General features: G+C 39.7%; 1 pseudogene; it reads left to right on the top strand.

The window, feature by feature from the left end:
* Positions 1-5,158: 5,158 nt before the first annotated feature.
* Positions 5,159-7,512, top strand: LOC130881972 (PR domain zinc finger protein 4-like; annotated as a pseudogene).
* Positions 7,513-15,553: the final 8,041 nt, after the last annotated feature.

The raw sequence follows: 15,553 nt of genomic DNA, 5'->3' as shown, positions 1-15,553 counted from the left end.
AGAATCACAAATAAAAACCAATTATGTCTCTAATAAAATCCAAAAACATTTATGATGTTTTTGTTTTTAACAAGTGTTGAGCAAGTTATTTGAAAGAGAAATAAATCTATGATCACAGAAGTAGCATTTTTAGAAAGGCTGAAAACAGAATGCATAGAGATAGCAAAATAAATAAAGAGAAAATATCAGAATTATTAAAATTTAAAGTAAATCAGCAGAATGATTAAAAGCTTGGAAGAAAGCTGGGCGGTATTGGCACGTCTTTAATCCTAGTACTCGGGAGGCAAAGGCAAGCAGATCTCTGAGAGTTCGAGGTCAGCCTGGTCTAAGAGAGCTAGTTCCAGGACAGGCTCCAAAGCTACAGAAAGAAGTTTGGAAGAAGGACAGGTGGATTGGGCAGTCCGGTGATGCCAGTGTGCCAGTTTAAAGAAAGAGCTACAGGGCAGGACACAACCCTGAGTAGAAGGTACCATGTGTAGTACATGTCTATGAGGAAGATTTGACTACTCCTTTGGGATGGAATTAAGAAAACTGAGGTGTGCCTGGCGGTGGTGGCACACGCCTTTAATCCCAGCACTCGGGAGGCAGAGGCAGGCGAATCTCTGTGAGTTCAAGGCCAGCCTGGTCTACAAGAGGTAGTTCCAGGACAGGAACCAAAAGCTACGGAGAAACCCTGTCTCGAAAAATCCAAAAAAAGAAAAAGAAAACTGAGGTGACACACAGTCGTAATAGAACAGAGACTCTCAAACTGTGAATCACAAACACTACAGAGGTCGCACATCAGATATTTCCATTACAATTCCTAACAGTAGCAAAATTACCGTTATGACGTAGTAATGAAATAATTCTATGGTTGTAAGTCACAACAACATAAGGAAGTATATTAAAGGGCCAGACCATTAGGAAGGTTGAGAACCACCTGATAGAGTCTACAAGGAGGAACTGCCAAGAAAGGAAAGCAGACAGATCCTTCACCTGTTGTTATCACAGGAAAAAAAAGAAAAAAGAAAGAAAGCTCCTTCAAGTAGGAAGATTCTGCAAAGGGTGCAATTACTCAGAAAAATTAAATCTATTTTGACAGATTGCTGGTCCTTTCCTGGCATTTGTCATTCGAGATTATATTCCCTTAGTTGTCTGGTGGGCTTTCCAACTGTTTTTTCATTGACATGACCATGTGTATTATTCTCCTAGTGTTTTTCATGTTAATTGAATACCGAATTTCAACAAACGTTCATGCTGGCTTTTTACTTGGTCTTTACTGATATTCAGCTAGATGTTTCTTCCTTTGCTCATTCTGTTTTTAAGCCTTCTTTGGAAATTGTTTCAGATTCATCAGCACTCAAAGTTGGCACAGAGTCTCCTTGTGACCTTTTACCCAAACTAAACTTAGATCCCCTGACATTAGCATTATTCATACTTTCCAGTCACTGAGACATCAACATTATCCTAAACTCCACAGCATATTCAGATTTCACTCATCTTGGGTTTTTTTTTCATTTATATCTATTTTTAGTCCATGTTCAATTCTAGACACTCTTCCATACTTAGCATGTCATCTGAGTTTCACATGACAGTATTTAATCTGGCTCTTTCCATAGCTGTGAATGTTTAAAACATTTGGACATTTCAAACTTTATTGAAATACTTGAGTTTCTCTAATTTTTTCCATCGTACGTAGACTTGGGTTCTGGATTTTGCAAGAAACACTAAGGGAAAAAAACTACGTATTGGATAATATTTGAGTTCATAACAGCCATATGATGTCATATTGATGCTGATCACACAAATAGAATTTGACCTAACAACCTCAAAGGGGAGAGGTGAGTTCTTAGATATTACATGTCATCTGCATTCTTTCTTCCTATTTAGATCATCAACCTCTTTCCAACATGTCTATAAACTTGATAATGAATTATAATTTCTAGATATTGTCATTTGGATACTTTGAGTACAAGCAAGGTTAATTTCAACTTCATCCCAATTTGATTGGATATTGAGGGAAAATGTATACATGGTGTCTATTTGTACTCTTGGCTCATTCTCTCACTATTAATGTAAACCTCTATCCAAATAGAACTTAGGCCTCCCTTTCTTTTATTACTCTAGTTATGCCTTTAGAATTTACATTTGTGTTTCAAGCCTATCAGTTGACTTACAAGTCTCACAGAGTTCACTGAATTATCTTGGCCGGAAAATATCTTACCAAGATCCTCATGTTCCTGTTTTACCTGGGGCCTTTAAGCTAATTACATGTTAGTGGACATTTCAATGTTTTGTCATGAAGCTTTAACATACAACACTATATATACATGAATAAATTAAAGACCTCAAATGTAGATCAAGAATCATAGAAAGAAATTTGCCTTTTTTCTCTGTGGTGTAATTTCTAAAGTGGAAATTTACTCAGTCATTTGGATCGATCATTTTCTTAATTGTACTGGGTCAGAGGGTCAATGTCTCATGATGCATAAAAATACACAACCATGAGAATTTTTGATTAGTATAACTGGCTAGAAGCAGACTCCATGTGATCTAACAGAGGACAAAGTTAAAAAAGAAAAGAAAAAGTAGATGCTATTCCAAAGAGAGAGAGAGAAAGAACTTCAGAACAAAGAAGTTAGAGGATGTCAAAAAAGGAAATGGAGGAAGATGAGCAACATCCCCATGAGAAGTTAGCCAATAGCCATACATTTTACGAAGAAGTAATGTCCAAAATATATACAGACCCCACTAAACTAAGCAACCCAATCAATAAGTGGGACAAATAACACACAGTTCTTAGAAGATCAAGTACAAATAAATGGCCATTAAATGCTCTTTAAAAGTTCAACATCCTTAGATATTGGGGAAATACAAATTAAAACTGCATTCAGATTCCATCCCTCCCCAGTCATAATGGCTATCATTAGGAAAACAAGCAAAAAATGCTGATAAAGAGGTGTATAAATTGTTCTAGGAACTATGGCAGCTCCTCAGAACGCTAGAAATGGAACTACCCTATGAACCAAGTATGTCGCTTCTGAGTATAAGCACTCCAAAGACTATAGGACAAAGCTCCATCAAGATGCCTTTCCATCATACATACTGCAATACTGTTTGTTCACAATAGTTTCGTGTGCTGATTAGTTGTCAACTTGACACAAGTCAGCATCACCTGGGAAGGCAGAACCCTAGTTGAGGAATTATCTCCATCAGACTGGCCTGTGTACATACCTGTGAAGCTTTTTTCTTGATTAGTGATTGAGGTGGGAAGGTCCAGACCACTGCAGGCAGGTCTTCCCTTGGCAGGTGATCCACACTTATAAAAGGAAGCAAGCTGAGGAAGCTGTGGAGAGCAAGCTAGGAAGCAGCATTTCTCCATGGTCTCTGCTACAGTTCCTGCCTCCAGCTGCTTGCCTTGAGTTCCTGCCGTGGCTTTCCTCTATGATGAACCTGTAAGCCAAAGAAAGTCTTTCCTCCTCCAAGCTGCTTTTGTTCAACGTTTTATCACAGCAACAGAACCCAAACTAAGACACTAAGTTACAGAGCTGAGCCATGGTGTCTGTTAACAGAAAATAAAAAAGTTATTTGAAAACTTGTACATATAGAGAGTGGACTTTTATTTAGCCATAAAGGAAAATAAAATTAGGCAATTTAGTGGGAAATAGATGTAACTGGTCATCATGATATTAAACAAAAAAGACAGAAGGACAAAAGACATATATCATGTTTTTGCTCTCATTTTCAAGTGATAGAGTTCTTTATATACACATAAATCGATATACATGTGTATAAGCATCCATGTGGGTGCATGTGTGCAAGTATCTCTGTGTGAATGTGTGCATATATATGCAAATATGTCTATATATGTGTGTGCATATGTGTGTACATGCATATATGTATGCATGTGTGTACCTGCTTATGTATGTCTAGTTGCATGTATGTGACTATGTATCAGTGTCTATGTATATATATGTGTGTGTGTATGTGTGTATGTATATATGTATATATGCACACACATATACAGACATATTTGCATGTATATATAAGAATTTATGTGTGTCTGTGTGTATGTACTTGTATGCAGGTGTGTGTGCCTGTGTGTATGCATGCATGTATGTAAGTATGTGCATGTATGCAAATATGTCTCTGTGTGTTTTATAACTAGCAGTATTCAATTTCTGTGAGCCAAGAAAGAAACTACTCCAACCCTTCATCCTCATTCTTATCTTTTGGTTGGTTGACTGGTTGGTTGATTAGTTGGTTGACTGGTTGGTTGACTGGTTGGTTGGCTTTTGGATTTTTGAGACAGTGTCTCCCTATGTGGCTCTGTCTGTACTGGAACACATTATGTAGACCTGCCTTGCCTCTAACTCACAGAGAATCTCCTGCCTTTGCCTCCTGAGTTCTGGGATTAAAGCCATGCCTTGCTACTGGTTTCTTTCTTATCATTTTTATGTTTCTGTTTTTGTCTTAGTGAATCCCTTTTTATTGCTATTTACTGTACATTTAGTAGTATTGTTACTTTGCTGTATTTTTTTAATTTTAGTTTTACATATTATTCTCTACTCAAATTCCTGTCACAAAATACAAGAGAGCCTGGTGGGAAGGAAAGAGACTAACGGGAGAGGAAAATGTATGAGAACTATGGAGGTAACAAGGGGTGAATACAATCACAGTTCGTGATATAGTGTAAGAAATTGTCTATATGAGGACGATGGTGATAATGAGAGAATTACAGAATTTCGGAGTTACATAATTCAATCTTGGAGTCAGCCAACAGATAAAGGGATTTTAAAAGGAAATTTGTTATATATATTCAGAGTGGAGATTTATTTAGCTATAAAGAAAAGTTAAATTGGCGGAGTTCCGAGCAAACAAAGGCGCCCAGGGCCGAGCTCCAGATGGATGAACAGCCGGACGAGTGAGCAGGTGCTCCCCAGCACGGGCCTCAGGGCGGCCAGTCCGGCCAGTCCAGCAGCCAGCGATTCCGGAGAAATAGCCCGGGTGCGGCCCAGCATGCCAGGCCCTCGGCATGGAGCAGTGCCACCCGCCCTCGGAGACATTGGGCGGTAAGGAGAGGCGCGGTCACCAGCGGGATATGATAGCACGTGACACCGGCCCCGGCGCTCTCCAGTCTGACTCCCTCCCGTCACCTGCACTGCCCTGCCCGCGCAGGATGAATGATGTGAATTTGAGCACAGTGGGGATGGAACAACTGTCTTCATCCTCTGTGAGTAATGCCCTGCCAGTCTCAGGAAGTCACCGGGATTTTACTGCCTCTCCCTCTCACTGTCGCCATCCCTGCTCCAGGTCTCCCAGTGGCAATTCCAAACCTGGGTCCCTCCCTGAGCTCTCTGCCTTCTGTCTTGTCTCTGATGTTCCCCCATGGGCATTGGAGATCGAGGGGTGATGTGTGGGTTACCTGAAAGAAACTATACCCTACCTCCACCGCCTTACCCTCACCTGCAGAGCAGTTACTTCAGAACTATTCTACCTGGCATTTTATCTTACATGGCTGACAGACCATCTCCTCAGTACATCCACCCCAACTCTATAAATGCTGATGGTAATACAGCATTATCCTATCACCAACAGCCCTTCAGCACTAGATCCCTATCAGGTCAATGGAAATGTTGAATTAGAATTAGGTGCTGTTTCAATAGACTCTCTCGCTCTGTGAACATACATGGTGCCCAAAGTCTTCATCCTAATGATGACCATGAAGTGACATTGGACACAATAATCACTATAGAGAATGTTTCTAGGGTTAACAGCCCAGTCTCGACAGATGGAATGGCAGAGGAGCTTACAGTGGATGGTGTTGCAGGAGATCATTCATAAATCCCCAATGGCTCCAGAAGTCATGAACTCTGTGAATTCTGTGAGCAACAACCTGACAGCAGACACAGTAGGACATGGTAGTGCAATACCCATCCATGGGAGTGGTCTGGAGCTTCCTGTGGTCATGGAAACAGACCACATTGTAAATTGGGATGTCTGACAGCGCCCTCAGTGACACCATCCACACCATGAGTCACCAGCACCAACTCTGTAAACATGGACACAACCTCGCCTCTCTAGGATCTGTTTCTCTCCATGAAGTTGGTCTTAGCCTAGAGCCTGTGCTTGTCTCTTCCATCACGCAGGAGCTTGCTATGGGGACAGGTCATGTAGATGTATCCTCAGACAGCTTGGCTTTTGTGCCACCTTCGCTGCAAATGGAAGACTCCAATTCAAACAAAGAAAACACGGCAATCTTGTTTACAGTTTGGTGCACTCTCGGTGACTGAGCCTACCCCTCAGACTGCCCTGATCACGGACCAGTGACTTTTGTTCCTAACACACCAGTAGAGAGCAGAACAAGGCTGTCCCTCCCAAAGCAACTTGTTCTCCGCACATCCACTGTGGGGACAGAAGTACGTATATGGACTGCAGAAATCATTCCTGTGTGGACTTTCTTCGGGATTCTAATTGGTCAGCAGAGTCACTCCATGGAAGCAGCAGAGTGGAAAGACAAGGCATTTAATCACGTCTGGAAGATATACCACAATGGTGTCCTAGAATTCTGCATCATTACAACTGATGCAAATGAGTGTAACTGGATGATGTTTGTGGGCAAAGCCAGGAACCGTGAAGAAAAGAATTTGGTGGCTTATCCCTATGACAGAAAAATCTATTTCTTTGCCTCACAAGACATCCCTCCTGAAAATGAACTGCTTTTCTATTACAGCCGGGATTGTGCTCAACAGATTGTGTTCCTGAACACCCAGATGTGCACCTCTGTAACTGTGGCAAGGAGTGCAATTCCTATTCAGAGTTCAAAGCTCATCTGACCATAGCCATAGTCATCTCCCTGGCCAGGGCCACAGCATCAGCCACAGGCAAAGTCACAGCAAGGAAAGGAAGTAGAAGTGTCCCATGTGCCCCCAGGCTTTTAGCTCTCCTTCCAAACTCCACGTTCACTTTATGAGTTATATGGGCCACAAGTGTGATTTTTGTAGCAAGGCTTTTAAGGATCCAAGCAACCTACGAACATATCTCAAAACACATACAGGTCATAAGGATTACAGGTATACTTTGTGTGACAAGTCCTTGACCCAGAAGGTTCACCTAGAGTTACACATGGTCATGCACACGGGTGAGAATTTCAAGTGTAATTACTGTGACAAGCTGTTTGTGCAGAGGCAGGACCTCAAGCAGCGTGTGCTCATCCACACACAAGAACGCCAGATCAAGTGTCCAAAGTGTGATAAACTGTTCTTGAGAACAAACCCCTTGAAGAAGCATCTTAATTCTCACAAAGGAAAACGAGGCTGTACCTGTGAGAAATGTCCACAGGGTTATCTAACCAAGTACCATCTCACTCGCCACCTGAAGACCTGCCAGGGGCCCACTTTGAGTTCCTCAGCACAGAAGGAAGAGGAGGATGACTCTGAAGAAGATGATCTCACAGACTCCATGAGAACAGAAGACTGGGGGATGAGCAGTGCTATTTACTCAGCAGATGAGCCTCTCTCCTCATACAGATAGAAGGAAAACTGCTTTGGATGAACCATGTGTCAGGAAAACACAAAACCAACACACTGCAGTGGTTTCTAATGTGGAACGCTTTCTGATCCTTCCAACCCACTGCCAAAAGTGGACTGGGTGGGGTAACTAAAGCACTCAGTGAAGAATATCCAAAGGGATTCTTTAGGATGGACTGGGAGACAAGGCATGTGTCTGTCCTATTTTTAAGTAATGGGTGGCGAGGAAAGAGTCAGCTTTTGGTATCTGCTCTTTATTTGCATAGCAATTTGGGAGGTGCATTTAGCCTAAGTCAGCATGGCCTTCTGTCCATACCAATCTCACATTGTTCCATTCTTTTCTCTCCAGTCAACATGATTTGACCCCAGCCATCCCCACTGTTGACCACATATTATGCACTATTGTAAGATATGCATCTCACAGAGAGAATTGAAGCACAGCAGTGCAAGTGTTTGGTGACTGTGATTATAGATACATATATATATTCCTGACTGCCTTCTGGACACTTGAGAGTTGAGATCCTGCTTCTCCATCTCAGCAGGTGTCGAGGAAGCAGATGGAGAAGCAGTCAAGGGTCAGAGGACAGTGACTGGTAGAGGAAAAGGCCCAGAAAACCAAGACTTCAATGGAAGCCAAGGTTAGCCACCTGATTATGTGTACATGTACATCTTTATGGTCTAGCCATGTCTCTGACTTCAGGAGAGCCTTCTGTCGTTCAGAGAGCAGCTGGAATTAACAGGGTCCAAATAATGCCTGCTGGGCAGTCTCCTGTCATGGACTCACCTGACAAGACTGGTATTTCAGACTACAGGAGAGAGTAGGGAAATGACCTCTTATGTAGGTTTACTTTATGAAAACAATTAAAATATTGCTGGCTGAAAGCAACATGCACTTCCAAATCCATTGGCGGGTTTCACAGTTCAGCCTTTCCAGTTGTCTTCCTTGCTAAAGGTCCTCTCCCGCTAAGCGTAGAGGCTACCAAAGGATTTGGAAGATAAAGAAGGCTATTAGTCACCATATGGGTCTGTTTTCAGGTTCCTGCAAGCAGGCATAGTCACTTTTGGCAAGAAGCAGAAACATCCTGAAGCTGACAAGGTTGATGGAACATGCCTTCCTGCTCAAGGGTACATCCTTGGCTCTAGTAGAGGAAGGACTCTGCTGGGAAGGTTTTGCTGCTAAAGTATTTACGGGATGAATGTATTTTGTTTAAATCTGTACTCCTTTGGGAAGAATTGAAATCAAAAATTTTTAGTGAACAAAAGAAAAGTTAAATTATGTAATTTACTGGGAAATGGATGCAACTAGGCATAATCATATTAAAGAAAAATGTCAGACACAGAAGGACAAAAGACAAATATTAATATCATGTGTTTTCTCTCATTTTCAGGTGATAGAGTTCTTTATATACACATAAACCAATATACCACATGTGTATAAGCATTTTTGTGTATGCCTGTATGTGCATTAATGTGCATTAGCTTGTGTGTGTATGTGAGTGTGTACATGCATATGGTATGTGAAGCTATGTGCTTGTTTGTGTGTGTTCATTCATGTGTAGGTGTGCATATATTTGCAAATGTATATGTGCATGCATATGAAGGATATGCATCGGTGTTTGCATGTGTGTGTTTACTTGTGTGGTGTGTATGTGAGTGTGTGTGTGTGTTCATCCATGGAACGCCCCAGAATGTCAAAAGTTGCTTTCAAGCAGATGCTGATGAGAAATGGGCAGTGCCATCTCACTCCTAACAACTCTTAAGTCCAGTTAAGCGTTTGGGTGGACAATGTTCCTGAATGGATGAGTCAGAGTGGAGAGAAATTCGACTTTGTTATGGTCTGGAACTTGTAAGGCAGTGGCCAGGCATCACATTGAGAGAAAACATATTGTTAAAAGCTGAGCTACCCTGAATGTTTGCACTGGAGTGTCAGGAAGTTTCCTGGTGTTTGTATTATTATTTGCGTGTTTATAGTGGCCCTAAAGGAATAAAGAGGGTAAGAAATTGGAGAGGAGCAAGAGGAATATATTTAATCAAAAGACTTGACATGAATGTAAGAAATTCTCAACAACAGGAAGAAACAACTTGGAGATAATCTGGGCAATCTGAAGGACAGGAAGTAATATGCACCTACTGTGGAAGGCTACCAGTGTTTATATAAACAAAACATACCAGATTTGTACCTAGTAACATAGGGAAAGTGGGGGGAATAATTAAAATGAAAGGAATAACATTTCATATGTGTATCTGTACAAACAATAGCTCGTGTGTCATTTAACACACAAAATAATAGCACATATTTTAAAACACCCACAAGTTCAACTGAGGGAAAGGGCTTAGGAATGGTAGACAAAATTTAAGATAATACGTGATTAAAAGAAGAGGACTTCTTTACAAATCATGCTCATAGCATGCAAGAATGAGAAATGTGATTTGCTGGATATTTCACAGCCAAAATAAATGTTTGAAATGATGGATATGCTGTATGGGTCATTACACAGTACAAAATGTGTGAGGGCTTTACATTCTACATATAAGGATGTAAAATAATTATGTCAATATAAAGACAGAAATAGTCCTGTTCCTCTTCTGATATTTTACAATCAATAATGCATGCTTCATTATAACACACAATCAATAGAGCATCCTGTTTTTATACTTTTTTATTTTTGAGATAATATAATTTTAATATCTCTCCCTCCTCTTTCCTCTCTCCCATATACCCCTCCCTACTCTCCTTCAAATTCATGTCCTTTATTTATCAATTGTTATCACATGCATATAGATGTGTGTATACATATATTATCCTAAAATTTCACCTGCTCTATATAATGTTCCTTGTATGCTTTCAGAGCTGACAATTTGGTGCTGCATAACCAACTGCTGTGCTCTTCCCTGGAGAAGATGATTCCTCCTGCTCTCAGCCTTCCTTCATTGCCTGGAGATCTTTATATAGGGTTGAGGCCACATGGGCTTTCACAGTCTACATTGGCATGTCTATTGGTGTTGTCTTTGTCACCTCATGTTTGGGAAGCCATGTTGCTGAGGCTTTTTGGGTGTATCTTCTGACATTACTAAGAGACACAATCTTACAGAAAACACTCTGATCTGGCTCTTACTGTATCTCCACCCCTTCTTCCACAATGTTCCCTGAGCCTTAGGTGCATGAGTGTTTTGCAGATGTTGCTCCTGGGTCTGAGCTCCACATCTCTTTATTTTGATTGATTGTGAATTTCTGTAGTAGCCTCCAACTGTTGCAGAAAAGAAAATGTTTCTTTGATAAGGGATGAAGATTATACTTATCTATGAATATAAGGATAAATGTTTATAGATAAATGTTAGGGATTATGCTGATTTGGTAAATTATTGACTGTAGATTCTCCTCCAATAACCATGAGTTCAGTAGCTCTATGTAGTTGTTAGGTTTCCAAAATCAGACATGATTTCCTTCTTGTTGAGCAGGTCTTAAGTCCAATTAGAGATCTTTTGGTTACCACCTAAGGCATGTGTACTGCTACTACTACACCCTTAGGGTTATCATGTCATGCTGCTGGTTGATGCAGTTTGTAGACATCATAGTTTTTTAAACACCATTATAAATATGTTCTCTAGAGTCATATTTCTGCCTCTGAAGTTACAGTGAGGAACATTGAAGGCATTCAAACAACTAAATCCATTTGTTGAATGTAACATATATGATCTGGATACCCCTAATAGCAGAACAAAGTTGCTCTTCAAGACACAAATTGAGTTAGACAAAGCCTGTACTTATACACTTATACACTCACTAAAATGCATTAAACTCATAATTTATAAAAGTCATTTTAAAATAATTTAAAATAGTCTTGTAGTGATTTAACTTGTGTAGTTCATGAATATATAAAGAAAATTCTGTTTTCAAGGATGTTGACATCATTTCTATGAATTTCTTGGGAACTGAATATTACAAGGTACCTAGAAATATTTGAATTCATCATAATAGGCCTTAAAGTGACAAATGGGAGAAGTTGATTTCTGTTCAAATCCTGGCGTCATCTTGCCCTCCTGTGACCCATTATCAACTTTGCCCTTGTTGTCTTGTCCACAATAAATACACTGTAGAAGACAATTTCCTTGGCAAATTGACTAGTTTTGCAGAACCTCATCATTATAGCTTGATTTGGTCACTATCTTCCCTACAGTGAAGTATCTGAGTTTTCTTTTTATAAAAACATTTTGTATACCTCTGTGCTTGGAGTAATAGCCTGCAAATAGCCACAAAGGAGGGTGAAGCTTACAGCAGGAAAACATTATGCTAAATAAACTTCAGCAGCAAGGAAAACTTGGGTACCAGTTTACTTTCTGCAATCATTAATTAGGATTTGGCTTGTGGACAGGAAGAAATGGGTGGTAGGCGAAACGGTGATCAGAGCAGAAGAGAAACTATGAATCTTTGTGAGGATCGAGGCAATAAGGAATCTGCACAGACATCCCTAAGAGAATAAAAATTCATTTAAAGTGCACTGCAGTGTGGTCCTTACCCTGGTTCAGTTCAGGACTGGACTAGGATGCAGGCTCATAACTGCACCTGTGGCTCTTTAGGGAAATAATTATCTCTGAAAATGAAGACAAGGATTCTTATCTTCTACCGAACAAGCTTGTTGTTTTCTTTAGAGAGGAGCTAAGACATGGAGAGAAAATTCATATATGACAAGTGCAGCTTAAAAGAGCAAAGATAAAGCCAGTGCCCTGTAAGAAATGATACAGTAATTGAAAATGTGTGTAGACAAAACCTGTCGAAGGTGCTGATTCACCCCAAGCTAAAGCTATGTAGCTGCAGCTGGACTTGCATGACGGAAGAAAGAAAAAGAACTAGAAAAGTAAACATGCAATGTTTAATTATCAACTTACCAATCTCTTAGTCATTTTTATTTTTAAAACATTTATCATAACTTTTCTGGGTTAACACAAGGAAAACTGGGGTCATTAGGCAGCAGCAACAAAGAAAGGGGGACAAAAAAATGGACCTAGGAGGAAAAGTCAAAGGAACCGAGAGGATTAACACTAAACAGTGAGAAACCGCATTCATGAGGTATGTAGCCATTAGCTGGAACATGAACACCTGCCAGTGGCCAGATGAATATGGCTAAAAATATTGTATAGGTGTAGTGAGAAATTTTTTAATTATAAAAAATTATTTTAAAAACTTAAAGATACAGAGAAGTGATTTTATTTGTTTTTACCGACTTCAAGGATATTAACCACTGGAAGACTCACAGACAAGTTCTTCGAGTTTACAGCAGAAGTGAGCATACATTCATGAGTAAACTCTTCATATGCTCAGCAGGAGAACTGAGTATGCACTGACTTTATTAAGAGGAAAAAAATTCCTTAATGCAAAGAAGAACTTCAGAATTACTATATTAATAAAAATAACAAAAACAAAACAGGAACTAAACTAATCTTCAAACCTTGTAAACTGCGGGAAGCATTATGTCCCAAGTAGGAAAATAAACCAGTCTCAGAAGATATTTCAGACCTCTGGTTCAACAATTTCATCTCTGAAAATGAGCATCACATTTTTTTCAATTTTTCTTAATATCAAGTTATTATTAATCTGTTCTAAAGTGTTGTTAAGTTCCATATAAATGAAGACAGAACTAGTCACCTCAAGGCAGAATAACCCTGACAGGCAATAGTCACAGAAGAGGACACGCTTGGTCCACCAGGGTATAAATGTGATGCAGCCCTCAGAGTCAAGGGTCTCCCTACGGAAGTCTTTGAGTGACCAACTCTCAGAGATGGAAGTGTGTTACTCAGGAAATCTGAAGATTTGAAGGCAAAACTGAGTAAGTTAATAGATTCACTAATATTTACTATTCATGTTATTTTATCTTCTTTGGCTTTTAGGGAATTATAAAGAGGGGAAACGTGTGTTCGGTCCTACTTCTCCGTTTCTTCTATCTGGTGGCCATTCCTGCCGATTGTCTCCCTCCCACCCAGATTTTCTTCTCTTATCCTGTCTCCCACAGTCACAGAGCCAAGCTAATCCTCCTTGGATAATGACTCCGGCTTAAAGAAATTACATTACTCATCCACAAAACCTTTATCCTTGCAAGAATAAAATCTCAGGATATGTCAGGAAAGCCTCATGGAAACTCATCTATAATATTGGATAAGGTTCCCTTCTCTCAGCAGCATATGCAAGACTGGGGACTGCAATGTGTTTGCCTAAAATGGCACAGCTCTGCTGGTGAGTGCTGGCAGGGAATTATTTGGGGGTGCTGCTGTTTTCTCTTTATCATAATGTTCAGCCCCACTGGCCAACTTCATCACCTGCCACATTCAAAGGTCTAATTTCCCCTTCTCTTTCTTCTTCTAATTTTCCCATCCAGTTATTTTCTCATTTTAAAAGTATATTTAATTACCCTAAAATATCCAAGTTGCCCTCCACCTAGTCTTTATCATTGCACAAATTGTATATGGAGTAACATATTTTTGTCTTAAATGAACCCTTAAATATTCTAATTTTCACCTTGTCCTTATAAATCCATGGACAGTTGAGTGTCATTTTTTTCAGTTTGATGATTTGTCCTTTTTCTCAAATGCTCTCTCTATTCAGCCCAGCTAGCTGTAACTCACTATGGAGAATAATCTGGACTCAGACTAGTAGCAAGCCTCCTGAGAGTACATCGCTACTTCTAGTTCTTTTTTTTTTTTTTTTGCAACCCAAATTTCAATTTAAAAAAAAAATCATGTATGTTCCCACTTCACAGTATATTCTCACTGTTCTTATTTCATACAAGCCTAATTTCTTTAAGGAAAAGAGTATTTTTTCTTAGTAATCACAAGGAATTACGAGGGAGGGGGGAGGCTTTAAACTTCCCATTTTAGGGAAGTTTTGATTAGTTAATAGCACATCGCATGGAAGTTTGAATAGAAATCATTAATTAGTTCATTTATTTTTATTTTTTGAGATTATAATATATTTGCATCTTTTCTATGTTCCATTTCTTCCCTCCAAACCCTCATATGTACCAACAACAACAACCACCTGCTCTCTTTCAAATTCATGGCCTCTTTTTTTTAATATATATATTCCTAAATACATAAATACAACCTGTACAGTCCGTCCAATGTTACTTTGTGTTGTATTTTCAGGGCTGACTATTTGGTATCCAGTTGGTGTGCTCTTTGCTGAGAAACACTTTCTCCTGCCCTCAGCATTCCTCAGTTGTATACAGTGCTTGGTGTATGGTTGAGGCAGCAGGAACTTTCCCTTTTCACATTAGCAAATCTAGTGCTGTCGACCTTGTTCGGTTCATGTTGGGCAGCCACACTGATGAGAATTCCTGGAGGTAACTCCTGACATTTCTAGGAGACACAGTCTCACAACCAACTCTCTCCTCCTCTGGCTTAGACAATTTTTCTTCCCTCTCTTTCACAATAATCCTGAGCCTTGGATGTGGGACTTGGGTTGTATCAGTGATGACTGGACTCCACAATTCTGCATTTTGATTAGTTGTGGTTTTCTGTGATGGTCTCCATCTGTTCCAAAGAGAAGTTTCTTTGATGAAAGAAAAACAGAAAGGGATATGCGCTGCACTAGAGGGAAACAATGCAGAGAATCAAAGAATCTAAGAGCTGGTTCTTAAACAAGATCTAGAAACCTTAACCCAACTAAAGAGGAAGAGACAACTCAAATGAACAGAATGAAACGGTTTCATAAAGTTCTTTAAATTGTTTTCATAGCCCTTTTGTGTGCCTTCTATTCCCTATAACATTAAATTATTCCACATGGTAACTAGGTTTTGCACCATTCTGTTATCTCCAAGACTTACTATTTTACTGTGCTACTAGAGACTTCTAGATTCCATATGCACGTTGTCGAATGAGTGAGAAGACAACCAAACAAATCTCCCTAGTGTTGCTTCTGGATTGATTTTCAGTCATTAACAAAAAGTTTGTTACGGAATAAGATATCTGACCCTAAGTTTTAGAAATGTAAGTGGGAGATCAATTCACAGTTACTAAATAAAGACCTTGACAAGTAAAAAATGTAGGAACTA

Source organism: Chionomys nivalis, chromosome 9 (genome assembly GCF_950005125.1).
Source record: "Chionomys nivalis chromosome 9, mChiNiv1.1, whole genome shotgun sequence".
Lineage (NCBI taxonomy): Eukaryota > Metazoa > Chordata > Mammalia > Rodentia > Cricetidae > Chionomys > Chionomys nivalis.
The sequence above is the reverse complement of the archived record's forward strand: the minus strand, read 5'-3'. Positions and strand labels throughout refer to the sequence as shown.